Here is a 17,116-nt window from a genome sequence, read left to right as displayed (position 1 = left end):
TCCGCTTGCCTTGTCGGGATTCTGCCTGATTTCCATCTCACACGGATTTCTGAGATAACGTGTTAATTTATTTCTCTGTAACTTCAGGACGTCGCACCCCATAATCCTTAGTCTCATGATGGTTGTTTGGTTTTTTGGAGTTTTTTTTTTGTAATGTAATTCTCCCTCGTTTTCCTTCTGTATGCTATGTTTTTGGTTTTGCGCCAAAAGTGTCTTTCTATTCATTGTGTCAAAGTCGGTAATTAAAATGTTAAATAAAAACTGATCCCAGGGGAGCTTGCTGTAGATTTTTCCCCAGCCACTACTTAACCTCTGTCTTATACAAGATAAACATAAATGTCAACATAGCACCATATCGAGTGTTTAACAGTGTCCAGCTATGTGTAATCTAACCCATTTCTCCTTTTCCTGGAAAAATCACTGATTTTAAACATACCAAGTAAGTTTGGCAGGATTTCTCTTTGGGAAGCCAGCATTAGGCTTCATGTCATTTTCTGTTAAGCTTCATGTTTTTAATTATTCTTTTCTTAGAGCTTGTTTTAGAGTACTGCATACTGCTGTGGTAAGAACAACCTATAAATTTGGATTAGTTCTAAATACTGAAAAAGATGCCGGGGCATGTTACCTTTTAGTCAGGCAAATGGCAAAAGCTTGAATTTTGACTGGAGGGGACAATAGCTGTGGAACAGATGTTTGGTATATTACAAGTGTTAGCTATCAGATACTTAGTGTGAACTTTAGAAAATAACAAAAATAAGTTTTTGATTATTTGATTTCATGTTCTGCCACTAGAAGGAGACAGATTAATAACATTATGCTTAGAGAGCTTATTCAACATTTCTGATAGATGTTTTTAATGAGCTTCTAACTTTTAAAGCTGTATGTAAATGTTGGTAACTTTAGGTAGTTAATCTTATGCTGTAAAATATGAGTACATGTGTAGTAAGCCTAGTCTTTTAATAGCTCTTAACTACTGGTTTCTATTTATTAAATCGCTGTGTTTCGCAATTACATTTTTGCACCAGGTCTTCCTTTCTTTTGATAAAATTTTTGTTGTTTTAGAAGAGTTCTGCTTCAATACAGCAGAATAAACTCTGTATTCTGAATATATATTTAAAAATTAATTGTCAGAACTGACGGTGCTTCTGTAACATTACGTTAACGCCATCGTTCTCTTTTTATAGATGGGAGGAGGTTAAATGACTTAACTGAAACTACAGAAAGCCCTTACAAGAACGTAAATGTGTGCCAGATCAGCCTGTGTAAATCATAGACTGGCACCAACTGCTGATGAAGGAGCCAGTACATTCGTTTGCTTTTATACCAGCCTAAGTGTCCTGTAGTATCTGGGGTCACCTCAGTCTCCTAGTTATCATAAGTCAGGGCATGCAGTTGGATGATGGGACATTTTTGATGCGTTAGTGCCAAATGTATTTTAAAAGGGACTATCTCATTGTCAGGCTAAACTTGCCATGGGCATTAGTGGTTTGCCTTGGTCTATCATATCCTGACAAGAGTATTTCCACAACTTATCTCTTAAAAGAGACTGTCCTCAGAGTCTGCCAGGGAGATTGAACTGCTTGATGAGATAAAAGTGGAAATACATGTCTTGAGGATCCAGGTTTTGGGTTTCTGAGGCCTCAGCTAACAATCCTGTCAGTGCTTGAACAGATTTATGTGTGCATTGCTGCCAGAGGCAAGTACCTAGGTGGCACTTAGGTCAATTTGAGTCAGTGACATCTAAATGGTAAATTTAAAATAAATTATCGTGTTTGAGATCTATGTATGTAATATGTATGCACTAGTTTCAGTGGGTTCACTTGCAATTTCAGCATGTAAATGCATATATTAGTTTGGGTCCTGTAGTTTGCAGATTTTAGTTGTGGAATTTCATAGATTAAAGACTTGGATTGTCTACTTGAGCAAATAAACATTATTGCAATTAAGGCACATCATTACAGGAAATCAGAGAAAGTTCACTTGAACATGTAATGAATAAATTCTGGCTTTCTACTTTGTCTCATTTTTCCATTTTCTTTTGATTTTTATCTTCGTGCTTGGAATTCTTTCTCAATCCTTTGCAGAAGGCAATTGCCCTTTCTCCGTTCCCTCATGAATACTTACTTTCTTTGTGAGGCCCTGGCACTATTCTGTCTAAGAAAAAGGTTAAATGTTTTGTAAAAACACAGGGTAAGATAAAGTCTTCGTTTAAGTTCTTGAGTTTTCTCTGTCTGTTTAGACTGTGAGTGCCTCTGGTAGAAAACCTTTTGTATTGTGTAGTGAAAAAACACATAATTTAGTTTTTAAAAAAATATAATAGATCATATGTGTGCATGTATACACACACTATAAATACATAGTCCATGTAACTGTACTGCTTGCTGAATTGACTGCCTCAGGAGAAGGGTGTTGTAGTGTTTTAAATTGGAAGTGCAACTAAAATTGATGATGTGACAGAAGGTGATTGCCTGTGAATATCAGAAGAGACTCCTCAGTAAAACCATGTATAACATAGTAATACCGCGTTGTAAGGTGCAGAGAGATGCAGAATGAAGCTTGTAAGAGAGTAGTGTATATTTTATGGCTCTAGCCAGGGTTACAAAAGGTAAATCAGCCCCAGGACAAAGGTAATTTGCTGATAGTATTACAGAGGATGATTTCCATTTCCCTGCAGCTATCTTGCCAAGCCTCTTCAATTAGGAATTTGCAAGCCAAACCAGCTTATAGGTGTCACCAAAAAAACCAAAACCAACCAAGCAAAACAAAAAAAACCAACCCACAAAAAACCCCAGACCTGCTGGATTCCTTTGCATCTATGCCTTTGTCTTTTCAAAAAGCTCCCTAAAGATCATGGAAGGAAATCCTGGCAACCCTATTAGACAAAGCACAGTCAGAGAAGAGTAGGGTAAAGTAAGGGTTGCTTTAACGGGGTGCCTGTTATTCCCCCAGAGCATGCTGTCCTGTATGGGAGAAGAAGCACAGGGGCGTGGTGTTCTTCTCTCCTGCTTCCTGGGCTGAGGTAGCGGATGAGACGAGTTAAGAGCAGGAGAAACTTAAGAGAAATTGTTTTCTTATTCTTTTTAAAAAATAACTGAGAAACCACACAAATCTTAGCCTCCCAAGTTCTTCTTCTGGACAGATATTATTAACTTGTTCCCTATGTAGCCCCTTAAAAACCTTTTAGAAGATCCATGCTATATACCCGTTCAGCAGCTCAGAGAGTGGATTTCACTGACCTGATCTGTGTCTTATTGGAGTAGGTGGCTTTGAGCTAAAGCCGGTGTGCTTAAAATTGGAAAGGGTCCTCTTCTGGGCCCAGCTGTTTCAGCTGAACATGCTACTGTCTCCAGCTACTGCCACTGCTGAACAACAGGAAGATATTACTCCTAAGGTTCATCTTAAACCACACATTTGAATTTTTTAAGCCAAGTAATAGCTTGTGAGATTACAGAATGGTTGAGGTTGGAAGGGACCTCAGGAGGTCAACTGGTCCAAACCCCCTGCTCAAGCAGGGCCACCTACAGATGGTTTCCCAGGACTGTGACCAATAGTGTTTGAATATCTCCAAGGATGGAGACTCCACAAGCTCTCTGGGCAACCTGTGCCAGTGCTTGGTCACCCTCACAGTGAAAAAAATGTTTCCTGATGTTCACAGGGAACGGTTTTTGTTTCAGTTTGTTTCTATTGATTATTCTTCCACCAAAGGTACATCTTCCTTGCTCCAGAATTCCCTCCTGGTCTCTGGGGCTTGGGATTCCTGAAGGCCAGTCTTGCTAATAAAGACTGAGGCAAAGAAAGCACTAAGTACCTCAGCCTTTTCCATGTCCTGTGTCACCAGGGCCACTGCACCATTCAGCAGTGGGCTCACATTTCCCCTAGCCTTTCTTTTGTCACTTATGTACTTACAGAAGCACTTCCTGTCTTTGACATCCCTCACAGGCTTCAATTCCAGCTGGGCTTTGGCTTTCATGACATCATCCCTTCATGCTTGGACAATGTCTCTGTATTCCTCACGGGTTATTTGTCCTTGATTTTTTGCTTCATTTTGTGTTTGAGTTTGGCCAGGAGCTCCTTGCTCATCCACACAGGCCTCCTGGCATTTTTGCCTGACGTCCTACTCATTGGGATGGACAGCTCTTGAGCTTGGAGGAGGTGACCCTTGAATATTAACCAGGTTTCCTGGGTCCCATCTTCCCTCCAGGGCCTTATCCCATGGGTGGAGTCCTTGAAGAGGCTTATTTTGCCTTTTTATCTTTTGCTTAGGGGCAAAGAGCTTAGCTGTTAAAAGTAATGAACGCTGCCTCCTGCACACAACAGGCTCAGAGCTCCTGCATGGAGTCCTAAAACTGGGATTCCTCCCAGTAAAACTCAGCAGGTGACGATCTTCTGAAGCAGGTGGTAACAAGTAGGGAGTAAATTATGGTATTTGTTATCCAGCTGGATCAGAAGGGAATGTCTATCTATAGAATTGAGCTGCTAATTTATGAAATGGTAATGTTTGGAATCTTTTACATGACCTCAAATTAGTTGGCATCAGTTATTTGAGATACCGAGATGTGAATTCTTACTCCTGTTGGGCTGAAAGCAGTTGAATGCCCTTGACTTCAAAGGTCACTGGAAAAACTCATTATTTTTCAGGGCCAAGGTCTTATTTAATCTCAGCTGGCCTGTCTGTATTTGTTTAAAATATGTTTAAAACAAGCTGATATAAAAGGCAAGTGGATTTTTTTTTTTTTTTTGCATACAATTATGTAAAAGCAGAAGGTTATTTCTGCTTCATATTTATTTACTGATTTTGATCAATGCTCCCAGGGCTTACTTTTTATTAAAGTGAAATATTTTTATTGAACTGTGTTTAGTTTTCCCGGTACATGAACGCCACTTTGCTTATTAGTGAAGTGCTGTTAAAAGCATTTTTTTACACACCTCAAGAACTGCCAAAGTGGTTTGTAGTGCAGGAAATAAAAATACTTATTAGTCAATCTGTATTAGAAACATCAGTCTTAATTCAGTAGGCTTTTATTGAGGTGTAACTTGGCAGCAATTTGGAATTCCTGGTAGTTTAGTGCTTTTGTGGGTATGCCCACTGACCTACAGAAAGTGTTTCTCACCCAATATAAAAAGAAAGAATCATATCGCTGAAGCCTGAAGGTAAATGCTGTATGAATTTGTTTTTCTTACTGTGATATTACTACAAGGTGTTAGAATGTTGCTTTTTCAATGTTAGTTCATACTATGGGAGTGAAATCATAAGTGCATTCTATAGCTTCAAGGAACAGGACAAAACTGACAAAAGTGAGGTAGGATATAGTGAAGAGAAGTCCAACAAATAAGTCCAGTCATACAACCAACAGAAGCATTCACTGACTCAGTTATCTGTGTGTGCATCTCTGTAAGTACTAAAAATCTATTGCTTCATAAACACAAAACCCCCAAATCCAGAACAGAATAAGAATAGCTAGTTTAAATTGGGATAGTGCCATACTGTGCATGTTAGACATTTGAGAGGAGGATGATAAACACTGTGTAATACCAGGTATAAATTATGTAGGGAAGGTGAAAACAGCCTTTTGCTAAAGGATGCTGCTAAAGGATGTTGAGTCAAATCAGGCTTAAAATATGTCTTTACAAATGAGTAATATACAACTTGTATGAATTCTAATTAGGAAATGCGTCTTGTTAGGACTGTAGTATCTAGATGGTGGCAATGACTTCCTAATAAGGGAAATGAGACACTGTAAAAGCAGAAAACAAAACAGAAAAGATTGCCTAAGTACTCTTGAGTATTCTAGATAAATGTCGTATTGATTGGAGTCATGAGACTAAAATTCTTGGTGCCATAAATTTCAGGCTTCTTGGAGTGACTGGTGAAGTAACCTACAGGATAGAAATTAACTCTGGTCTTGATTCTTGATCACCATTGTGTGTGATCCACTTCAAACTGATTTTATGGAAGAGCCATTCCGAAATAGTGATATTAATGTGCTTGGAGTTGATGTTCTTGCACCAAAGTAAAGATCTGTTTGCATTACAGAGTGCTGCGGACTGTGGCTCTTAAAAGAAACTAAGCTGCCAAGGAACAAGAAGTTGTTCTTCTGAATTGATTAATGGTTTAAAGGTGGGAAACAAAGGGTAGGAGAAAATGGTCTGTTTTCAAAATGAAGGGAGATCAATTAGTGGATTTCCATGGGAATTTGTAGTGTTAAACATATTCCTAAATTACTTGTTTAAAAAAAATAAAGTGGTGAAAAGTGAGGTACTGAAGTTGGATGATAATACTGTGTTTTCAAGGGCTGCAAAAATGAAAGCCTGCTGTGAGGATTAGCACATGAATGATTGGACGGTAAAATGACGGGTGAATCGCAACTGTTCTCTGGCTAAGAAACTCCTGAGCCAAAGACTGAGGAGATTTACAAGGTGAAATACCTTTGTTTGCTAGTCCTGCCTGGTCTTATGCTCTTTTCCAGGCATTCAATATGAGTTGATTTAGGCGACAAGGATACTGGCTAGGTGGATCTTTGATCTAGCTCAGTGTGTGGCTGTTTTGGGCTCTTAAATTTGGTTCAGAATGACAAACCAACCAGGTAGTAAATCTGTTAGATTCCTTTCCTGTAAAGGCAAAAATTTACATGAACTCAATGGGAGACTGGACAAGTACTTGAAGGAGGGATCTACTGGGAAAAATAAAATGGTGAGATCATATCAGGCTGAGGACATCAACTAAGCTGACAACAGTTGGGATTACAGTGTTCTTCACCAGGTGGCCACTGCTGCAGACAGCATACTGAGCTAGATAGACCCAAAGGATGAACCCTTGTATGACCCCTAAATTCTGTTCAATAGCCTCAGTTTTCATTCCAACTATTTAACTCAACTGTCTCTTGTACAGAAGCAGAGGAATATAACACAGTAAATAAATCACAGCAGATGACAGAACGAGAGGTGGAAATCCCTGTGAAGATCCCATTGTCGGTTAACATACCATGACATTTGGTGTGCTTACAATTACTGCTTTTACTCATGAAGGCATCAGTACCTGAAAAAAGCTGTTATTGAGCTTTTTAGGAATTCTGTCTAGGAAGGTTGCGAAAAGTATTATTGTGAATGACTTTTAAGGCTTTAGAGCTATTGGAAAAGTAATTTTGAGGGGCTGTGTTGGCTTGGTCTGATGCAAAGCCAGTGCACTGACCATCTGACAGCATGTCTTGCCTCTGTTTTCAAGAGGAAGGGAGGGTAATGAATGGGGAAGAAGGACCTAAATCTATAGCAATGAACACTTATCATTTGCACTGCTTTAGGAAATACTGTTCAGAAATGCCAAGCAAAAAGCGAAAAGGAGGAAATTGTCATGGTTGACCACAGTCTTTCAGTAGTTCTTACCTTCCTGATTCACCTCATTGTTTGATAGATAATGTGTTTGGAAAGCAAGACAACCACTGCAACACGATAAGCTTTCCCATGGCAGTTGGATCTTTTTAAATGTTTTTTACATGTATTGCTGTTTTAAAAGGAGAGTAATGCTTTAGATGTGGCAACAGAAATGACATGGTCACAAATATTAGATGGCGATGTAGAAGCATTCTATAGAATATCGATTTCCTGCTACAGGACAAGATGTAAATTTTTATATGTATTTTCTATAATAATAAAAAAATTGAAAGTAAAGCAAGGTAAGGGAGCTGTTCAGTTTAAGTTTGTTCATAGACAGGTGCCACACTGTTGGGGCTATGTTGACACAAACTCACACTACCATATCCTGTAAAATTTTGTTGCTTCGTTTCCAATATGGTTTGCATTATGTAATTAAAGTACAATTATTTGGGGAACCAATTCTTAAAAATAGCTTTTGTTGCAGCACACAATGCCTAGGGTCATTTGAGGGTACACCTACATGGATGGGCACGGACAGTGACACGTTCACTCTGCCTGTGCCCTGAACCAGCCAGCCGGGAGCCAGCTCCGGCGTAGCAGCTGTGTGGCTGCGATTCGTGTGTTGCTGAGCCTGGGTTAATAAGGCTGGCTGCGAGGCAGGATATATTAGCTTGGGCTCAGAACTGTGCTAATGTGGCCACATGATTTCTGGAAAGAAGCTGGTCTTATGTCCAGCTGGCTCAAAGCATGAATAGAGCAAAAACATGACTGTGTCTGTTTGTAAGCTAGTCAGAAGTGTAGGTCAGGAGATGAAGATTGAGAGAATTTCTCTATATTTCTGTAGCTGCTGTCAATGAGATTTTTGCCTTTTATTTAAAAAAATAAAATTCAATGCTGACAATTGCCTCCTTTAGTTTACAGTAAACTCATGATATTTTCAATATTTAGGAATGCACACTTTTGATTTCTAAACTATACTAGAGCAGATTCTTTTTAAAAAAGAGTGATTGTAAAGAATTTACCCCCCCTTAGAAAAGCAGATGAACAATCTTTTTAAAAACCAAAGATCTTTTAGCATTAAGATCTTAAAGACCTTACCATCCTTTGTTACTTACATTTGCAGGGAAGCATAGCTGTTTTTTTCCCAGAAAGCAGTTGAGAGAGGGGGATACCATTAGTGCAGATTCCAAATTCGACCTAGGCAGCTCCGGAGGGAGTTATTAGCTGCCTGAAAATGCCTCAGTAGTACCTACTGCTGATTTGATTTTTTTCTTGCTGTAGACATCTGCTCTGAGAAGAATTTATACCTTCTCTTGTGGATTTCTGAATGGTGGGTAGACTTGAGCCACTCTATACAGGTCTATAATAAAAATGGAGGATATTGAATTCTGTTGGCCTTGGCCTTTCTAGCTCTGTTTGCTCTCTTGGCGATTCTGAAGGCATGTTGTTTACACTCAAGATCATCTTTTACAGTCAGCAGAAACACACATATATTATACACTCTACATATAATTAATTGAGGACTTTCTTTTCCTATTTCTGTTCTTACAGGCACGTGTTGTATTTGTATTAGGTCCCCAGTGGGTGAGCTTCTAATACCTTCTTTTGTAACTAATTTTGTAACTTTATTGCAGTTCTCGCAATCTGAGTAGTTTATACTGAATAAAATATCATTCATTGAATGGTGACTGATGCTGAAGTACATTCATCTGAACATGTGTTACATGAGGTTTTAAAAAAAAGATTGCTATTCAGTACTGCTTTATCTGCCAGGGTCTTCACGCTGTAATTGAGCAACAGAATTATAGGAGATGAAAGGAGATGCCTGTAAGTTTAAACTGTCATATCTGTGTTTTGATCTGATATTATTGCTTTATCCTCCCTGAAGGATTGAACATGACATTCCAAGTGTCAGACTTGAACATCTTACCCATAAGGTCCATCATTATTATATATCACAGGCTCAGGATTCCCCTGCAAAGAAGAGATTACTGTTTTAAAAAATAGAAGTTTATGTTGGCATTTAGATACATATGTTCTTATTAAAAAAAAACCAAACCAGATATCAATTTTAAGATAGCAAAATACTTTATTTTTTAAGGTGACAGTTTTTTAAAAGATATTATGGCAAACCCCAGACCTTCTGTCTTTAAGTAATAGTTCTAGACTATAGTCTACTTCTGCCATGCATGAAAGCATGCCCAGCCACTTGGAAGCAGAAGAATTTTTCCCATTGTAGAAGCTACAGGGTAACACCTTAGACTTTCTCTCCCTTATATTCAGTGTGTTAAAACACATAATGATGTGTAACTGGCACCATCTCAGTTTCTTTAAGCTCATTCAGCCATCACTGTTCTGGAAAACAGAAAAGGCAAGGCAAAGCATTACAAGCATTACAAATACCCTTCTGTCATCTTCATTTTGGGAGCAATCCAGATGGAAAAATTTTGCTGATACCAGTCCAGCTTTGGGCTGGTCTGGGCAAGGGATTGTGTGTTTGGCAAGAGCTACAGAATGGCCAGTTCTGGCACTGCTAGCAAGAACAGTGGTTGCTGCCAACATCTCTCTTTTACTTCAGTTTCTCTAATCAGCCCAGAATTAGCAGGCAACAGCCCTGAATTTTTGAGTAGAAGCAACAAATAATTTTCTCTCTTGCCTTCTATGCTGTTCCAATCAGCTCTTCTTCCTGTATTAGCAGACACACAGAGTGACCAGCAGTAAATGATTCATTTAGTTGGCTTTGCTGCTCCTCTGGAATTCCCCAGCTTTTTTCAGGAAGTGTTCTCAAGAATTTTAGAAACTACAAAACTAATCCCAGTACAGCACTGAAACAAGAGATACTATGATGAGCTATCTCCCTGCAGGAGACAGCAAAAAAACTTCAGAAAAGATTCAACCTTTCCATCTTTAGGCTGGTGACTTTAATCAGTGTTGTTTTGGTTATTCAGAAGAGGATGAGTAGTTCAGATCTCTTGACCTAATTTGGGATACATATGTTTATTCTTATGTAGCCTTAGATTGTCTTATCAAAAGAATCCTCATTCTGTTGGGGAGGCAGGGTGATTACTAATGACGGATCATTTCATTCAGCCTCTGCATGTTGCACCTTTTCTAACATTCTACCACCAGTGCTTCTGTCAAGTGAAGCAGAATATCCTTATGTCCATACTGTATAACTGGTTTATAAGATCGTGAAAAGAGTAAGGACTTCCACTCCTGCAGGGAGTCCTACAAAGTCACTAGAAGTCCAAGTTTCAAAATGAAGACCTATAGGTTATGTCTCATTCCCATTTGTCTGTTTTCCTGGGTGTTTTCAGATGATGTCAGATTTAATTGTATTTCAGGATGCTTATCAGTACAGTAAAATCCTGCATGTTCCTTTTGGACTATATGGAAACTTGTGCCTATGCTTTGTGCTGTGTTGTTCCTCAGTGGCTTGGCTGCACTCAGTGTATTCTTTAAGGAGGAGATGCACATCATTTTTGTATTCCCATCAGTGTACGAGCAACTGTTCCTCAGATCCCTGTAGGGTCCCTGTGGTGGTGGAAGAAATGATCCAGCATCTGCAAAAAGGCCTAACTTCTCATTCCATCCCAGGATTCATAAAAACATATCTTTCTGCAGGCTAGCAGTCCATTAAGAAATTGTACAAAACATACGGTTCCTGGAATAACAGAAACTTCACATCACGCTATCTCAGTGCTCAGGCTCCATTGCTAGAGGGCAATTTGGATAGATTTGCAGGTAGAGTGATCAAAATAATTTTAAAAGTGCCTTAAGAGTTTTGAACAGTCTTGAAAATTAAGGATTCCAAAATAAAAAAAAAAACACCTTGAGGAACTGTTACAAAAATGGTATTCTGTAATTGTTTATAATGTGTGTTTATAATTTACGTATTCATATATAATTATATACAGGTGTATATTTATTTTGTATAAAAAAATACATATTTCATGTGGAATACAGATTATATTAGTTTCTTGACACACCATCACATAAACTGAAAAAACAGAGAGATTCAGTATGGACTGACTGACTGTTTCTGTAACCATCTATTTTTTGTGATTTAATTCTCCTTTTTCCCAAATCTTTTGAATTGCCCATGGGTTTTATATACACTACTACAAAAACCTGTATGCAGAGCCCTGCTTCTCTGAACACAGGAGGAATCAAGCAGAGACCTACCTTGCTCAGAGCTTCTACTCTTTTTCAATTAGCACTTAACCTAATAGTTTTATCAATATGCTTTTCTTTAAGAGACATATCGTTAGCCCTCCTGTGAGTGACTCTCTGTTACTTCTGTGTATATTCCTGTGTTTGTTAGTTCTTCTCTCTAACAAACACACACATAAATCATACAGAATCATACCAAGCAGTACCCTCCACTTACACCCTCCGGATTTCTGAACAGATTCATGTATGTGTTTATTTCAGACAATGACATATTTTGCAAACTCTTGGCCTGAACAAGCAATGGTTGCTTAAAAATAGTACTACCATGTTTCTCTAGCATATAAAGAAGTATATTTATGTTATATAAAGTGCTCTCCCGCCTTTGCTTGTTTGAGATATGTAAGATCAGGAAACAAATGTAATCTATAGGTCAGCTTTCACACTAAAATCCTATAGTCAAGCTTTATTACCGTAGGAAACTGAGAAGTGGCTCAATGAGATAGCACTCGTCCAAATTTAGTAAGAATAACTAGGATTACAGTTCTTTAAAAAGGAGTTAGGACAGTTTTACGAAAGCTGTTTTAAATATGTGATTTCTGTGTGTCTCTAATATTTTCTTTATGAAAAACGAAGATAGTTTTTCTCCAGTAGCTGCTTCATTTCTTACCTACTGCTTGACATAGTAACATGAGGAGTTGAAGAGAAAATCACTGGTTTGTAACTTCTTGCCTGCTCAGCCCTTCTGGGTGGTCTGCATAGTTCAAATATTTCAGGAATGAAGTATTTAAGAGATTACAATGTTAAAAGAGCAGGTAATCAGAAAACACATCTTCCTCTTACGTAGCGGCACGCTAAATGCAAGAGGTGAAAGGCACAAATATAAATTGTTGAGCTTTTCCATGTCATGGCACTTATCAACAGAGTACAGCTGCAAATAAACCTTTTACAAAGCTTAAAACTATTAATTTACAGTTGATTATCTGCCTAAAAACAGTGAAAGCCCAGCAAAGCAAATTAAATACTAACATTAAACCCAATATTAATCATAGAAGAGTACAGACAAATACAACAGTGGCTGTTTGTTTTCTTTACTGTTTTCCCATCAGCTTCACGCTCAGTATCCTTCAGTTGTAGGTACTGAAGCTTCAGCAATTACACCCTGAAGCCTTTGTAGCTTTTGTTTTGGTGTTACATATGCCGCCTTTCACTGCAGCACACTAGGTACATTATACCTTCTGTAATGGGAATGAGTTATTTTCTTTATCTTACTTTTCTGTTTGTTTCGGTTCCCCCCAGTTTATATTTCACAACAGTTTGGGGGAACAAATAAATTAGGTCTTTATTTAAATCAGCAACTCTATCAAACACTTTTTAGTTTGTATTAGGTTTTTGGTCTAAATAAATAAAATATGAGAATTAGAAAATTTAGAATGTTAGATCTTCAAATAAGAAAAAAACCCCAACTTCTGCACTATCTGAATATGTCTGGAAAACACGTCTGAAAGAATCCTTACAACTGGCAAATTTGGGCTATGAGAGAGATGGTTTGTACAGAGCGTCGTATCTATAACCTAGCTAGTGATGTGGGTTTAGGCAATACGCAGAATATAAAACCCATGAATTTCTAAGTCCAATCAAAAGAACATACAATGAGTACTCCTGATATGTGCCTTGCAGGATATTGTAACAGTATTGGAAATGCTTTAATAACTGAATAAAACCCCATTCTTCCCTCTCCTCTCAGATAATGCAGCAGCACTATCTTTGCTTTGGAACAGCACCATGAAATAAAAACAGGAGAGAGACATCTTTAACAAAGAGAAGACAGCGAGTTTGGAGGGGGGTTACCATTAGAGAATAGCCCTCAAGGGCATCGGCCCTCTGGTTATTTTTACGTTTCATGCTGAGAGAGCGTGGAAATGTATGTTACAGCTGTCCAGGCTGTTGGGGATTCTGCGTGCAGCGTACCAGAGCAGCTAAGAAGGAATCTTGTTGTTAAGTATAGTCTAGTTTTATCTACCTTCTTATAGCCTGGTTTCTAACATTGTAATTTGACATCTGACCTTGTACTTGGCTAAACATTTTCTAACCTTTAAGATCATTTGCTGTTAAAGATGAGTCTAATGAACTGGCAGATACACAGTAAATTCCTATTTCAAAGAAAGAAGTCCAAATTTAGAGACTGGAGATGGCTGTAAGGCTACAGTGGCTGATGGAGCTGTCACGTGGTGCGTTTTAAAGAATAACCTCTGGCAGGCACAGGGGCCAGTGCCTCTGCTGGAAGAAGCTGGTGATGAAGAGGTACCATATTGATCTAAGCTTATGAGCAAGAAAAACAAACTTGGAACATTTTGTCTTGTTCTGTTGTGTGTGTGTCACTCCTGGCCGCGGCAGGATTGCACGCAGAAAAGAGGATGGAGTTTAGCCCTGTCGCTGCAACTAACAGCTCTGTTGAATCCTATGGTGGTTTTCTCCTGTCTTTTTATAGCTTTGTTCGTGCAACATTTTTAGGAGTGTAAAGCAAGTACCAAAACCTTACTTTTGCCCAGGAAGTAAGACAATGAAATTTAACAGATGGGAATTAAACCAGTGGAGTCAGAGCTTCCACTTCCATGGCTACTTTACAAACTCAAACCAGAATTTTGCACCTTACTAATGCACAGGCACGTATCAACAGATCTGCAGTTATGAAGCAGCGATCCTATAGTGATCCATTTGCACAATAATTTCCTTTTAATTGTAAAATAAGAACACTATTGCGTTATAACAGAATTACAAAGTGTTCTACAGAAAGATGATATAATTTGCAATTGCATAACAGCTGTGAAGTCTGTGTAACTGTAACTTAGTTGTTTTAGTGGCTCAATTTTAAGTGGCCAAATAGATTTAACAGTAACGCTATCAGTTTATTCATTCTCAAAGTCAAAAAGCTGTGTTTATTTTTAGGGAAGCTCTTATAAAGTCCCCTTGCATTTCTGAATAATAGGTGCTAAGGATCCTCTTACTCAGACTGCACCATTATTTTTCACATCAATGTGAAATTTGAAAGATGTTCTTGAGGGCTGTGGCACTGAGTTACAGTTCCATTATGGAACATGCTCCTGTGTAAGTCATTCCATTGAGTTCCCTGGGATTGAATTTGCAAGAGTAAATATTCATTACAGTTCACCGCTCAGTGCCCCAACCCTTCCCCTTTAATCAATAGTACGAGTTGTGAGTTAAATGGGTGCATGATTTCATAGAGTACTCTGAGCTACTTAAGACTCCAAATTCAACTGTTTAAAAAAGGTTGTGCAGGAATATTTCAAAAATCGTATTTCTAATTTAGGCTGAGGTCAAATACTTTGCAAATCAGAAATCATTGATTTTTTTTTTTTTCTAAGTATATAAATCTTCAAATGTTGCTAAAGAAATGAAAAATTAAACATCACTGCAAGTCACCCAGTATTAAGATTGCATATTAGAGATAATCTGCTAGTTGTACCTGGACTCCTGTTTATTGCAATTAAATTAAGTTTCTGCAAGTCTTTAAGAGCAAGCAAAATAAAATTCAGTGGAGAGCAGGGAAAGAAGAGAGGAAGAAAAATTTGCACTTTTTGTATCTTGGGTTGCATTTAAGACTTTAGAAGCCTGCGAGTTACTAAATTAATGGGTATCAGTCACAGAACACGGTGCTCCGTGCTTAGCATGTCTGGAAAGGTCACTGAGGATCCGATCCAATTTGATTTCTCTCGGGGCTAACTGGATGTTTTCTGGGTTGGTTTGAGCACCGGGTCCTCGCCCTGGCACGCTTACTCCTTCCAGGCTTCAAAAGCAGTAGTTCCAGTGCACGTCTTCAGATGGGCAGTTGGCTTGCATGCTATTTTGAAATCTTAGTATTTTAGGACAAGTTTAGAGCAATGGACTGAGAAGATCAACATCATCTAGAAAAAAAGTAAGTGGGCAAAATAACACAAATGCTTTAAATTACATAATTTAAAGTTAGGGCTTAGGCAAAGCATGCACACTAGGAACTACAATAGCAAAAAATGTGGTTTCATATTCTGGCTAACCCAGGAATGAAAAATGCTGAGATTATTCTATTCATGTGTCTGAATTTGCCCCTAAATGTGACTTTACATATTATACTTGTACACATATATTTAAAATTTACAGCAGTTGCCAAAGGCAGAACTAAGCTTGTTACAGAGAATGTAAAATGTGTATTAAGATATGGCTCTCAGGCAGCTGCAGAAGTAAGGCTCTCTAGGGCCTACTTAATTTTTTTTTTTAAATTTAAATATAACAGCAGTTCTGGTACTGTAGATACATATACAGACACACACATACATATACGTTCTATAACAAGAAACAGAAGAATATCGAGCAGTCGTGGGCATGAAGTATAACAGCAAATACTGTAAGTAATTTTTACCCTAATCCAATCTCCCCCAAACAAGAGCCTGAACTGTAAAGCCATGTGCAGAACGGCCCATGGGCTACACCAGCAGCAATTCCACAGGATGAGAAAGTGTAACTTAACCTGAAGTTAAACACGTAATTGAAAGTCAAATGGAACAAACTATCAGGAAATGCCTGTCTCAGTAGCTTTCTAATGACAGTGTTCTCTTCCAAGTGCTTGTCTGTAGGTACGTTCACAGCATGGCTGTGGAAGCATTTCAAATTGGAGTATTTTTTTACTTGAGAGTATTTAAGAACATGCAGGTGATTCTCTGCATTCCTTTACACCTGAATCCTGTTTGCTCAGCTCCATCTACCTGAGTTCCTCAGTTGTTCATTAACTTTGTACTGAATTGTCATTACTGTGATCACACAGGAACTTAACAGGTCAGCACTGAACTGTCCTGTTCCTTCTAGGCTTTGGCCACAGGCTCTGCTTTAACACTTTAACAGGCTTCAAATTACACATAATTTGTTTGGAAGCAACTTTTTCCACCTCTAATATTGTTTTGGCACTAGAGCTTGGGAGAACTCTATACTTCTGGAGTGTATCCTCAGCATTGCTTCCAAGCCTTGTACCTTTAGGTATTAGTGGCATTGCTTTGAGGACTATCACTAGGGAAACTTCAACATTTCTCTGTCAACACATAATCCTGCACCATCAAAGCAGCAGCCAGACTGACAGCCAATACCTGTTCCTAGAGTTATCCTGCACTCAGATCCCAATACCAGAGCAGACTCATCTTTTTTGGCATCAACATATGATGGTCGAGGCCTAGGACTGAAACCTGGTGGCTTTTAACGCCTATTCAAATGGTTCAATAGCAGCATTGGTCCCAACAGCTCTATTTCCACCCTGGTTTGAAACTACAGTGGGTTGCCCAGACACACCAAACTACCTTGTGCTCTCGCCTGAACTGTCCTACTATCTGCAGTCTGCCTCTCCCTCTCTGCCCCCTCACAGCAGAAGATGAGACCCTCCAGTTTTGCAAGAACCAGTATTATCTTCATTCTTCAGACTTTCAATTGCTTCTATTAGCTTTGAAGCTCATCTCTTCCTTTTCTTGGGACATTGTGACCCCTGCACTCATCACTTTTGACGGAGCTCAAATGCAGGAAGTCCTCAACAAAC

This window comes from Numenius arquata, chromosome 7 (assembly GCF_964106895.1).
Source record: "Numenius arquata chromosome 7, bNumArq3.hap1.1, whole genome shotgun sequence".
Taxonomy (NCBI): Eukaryota; Metazoa; Chordata; class Aves; order Charadriiformes; family Scolopacidae; genus Numenius; species Numenius arquata.
Note: the sequence above shows the minus strand (reverse complement) of the source record.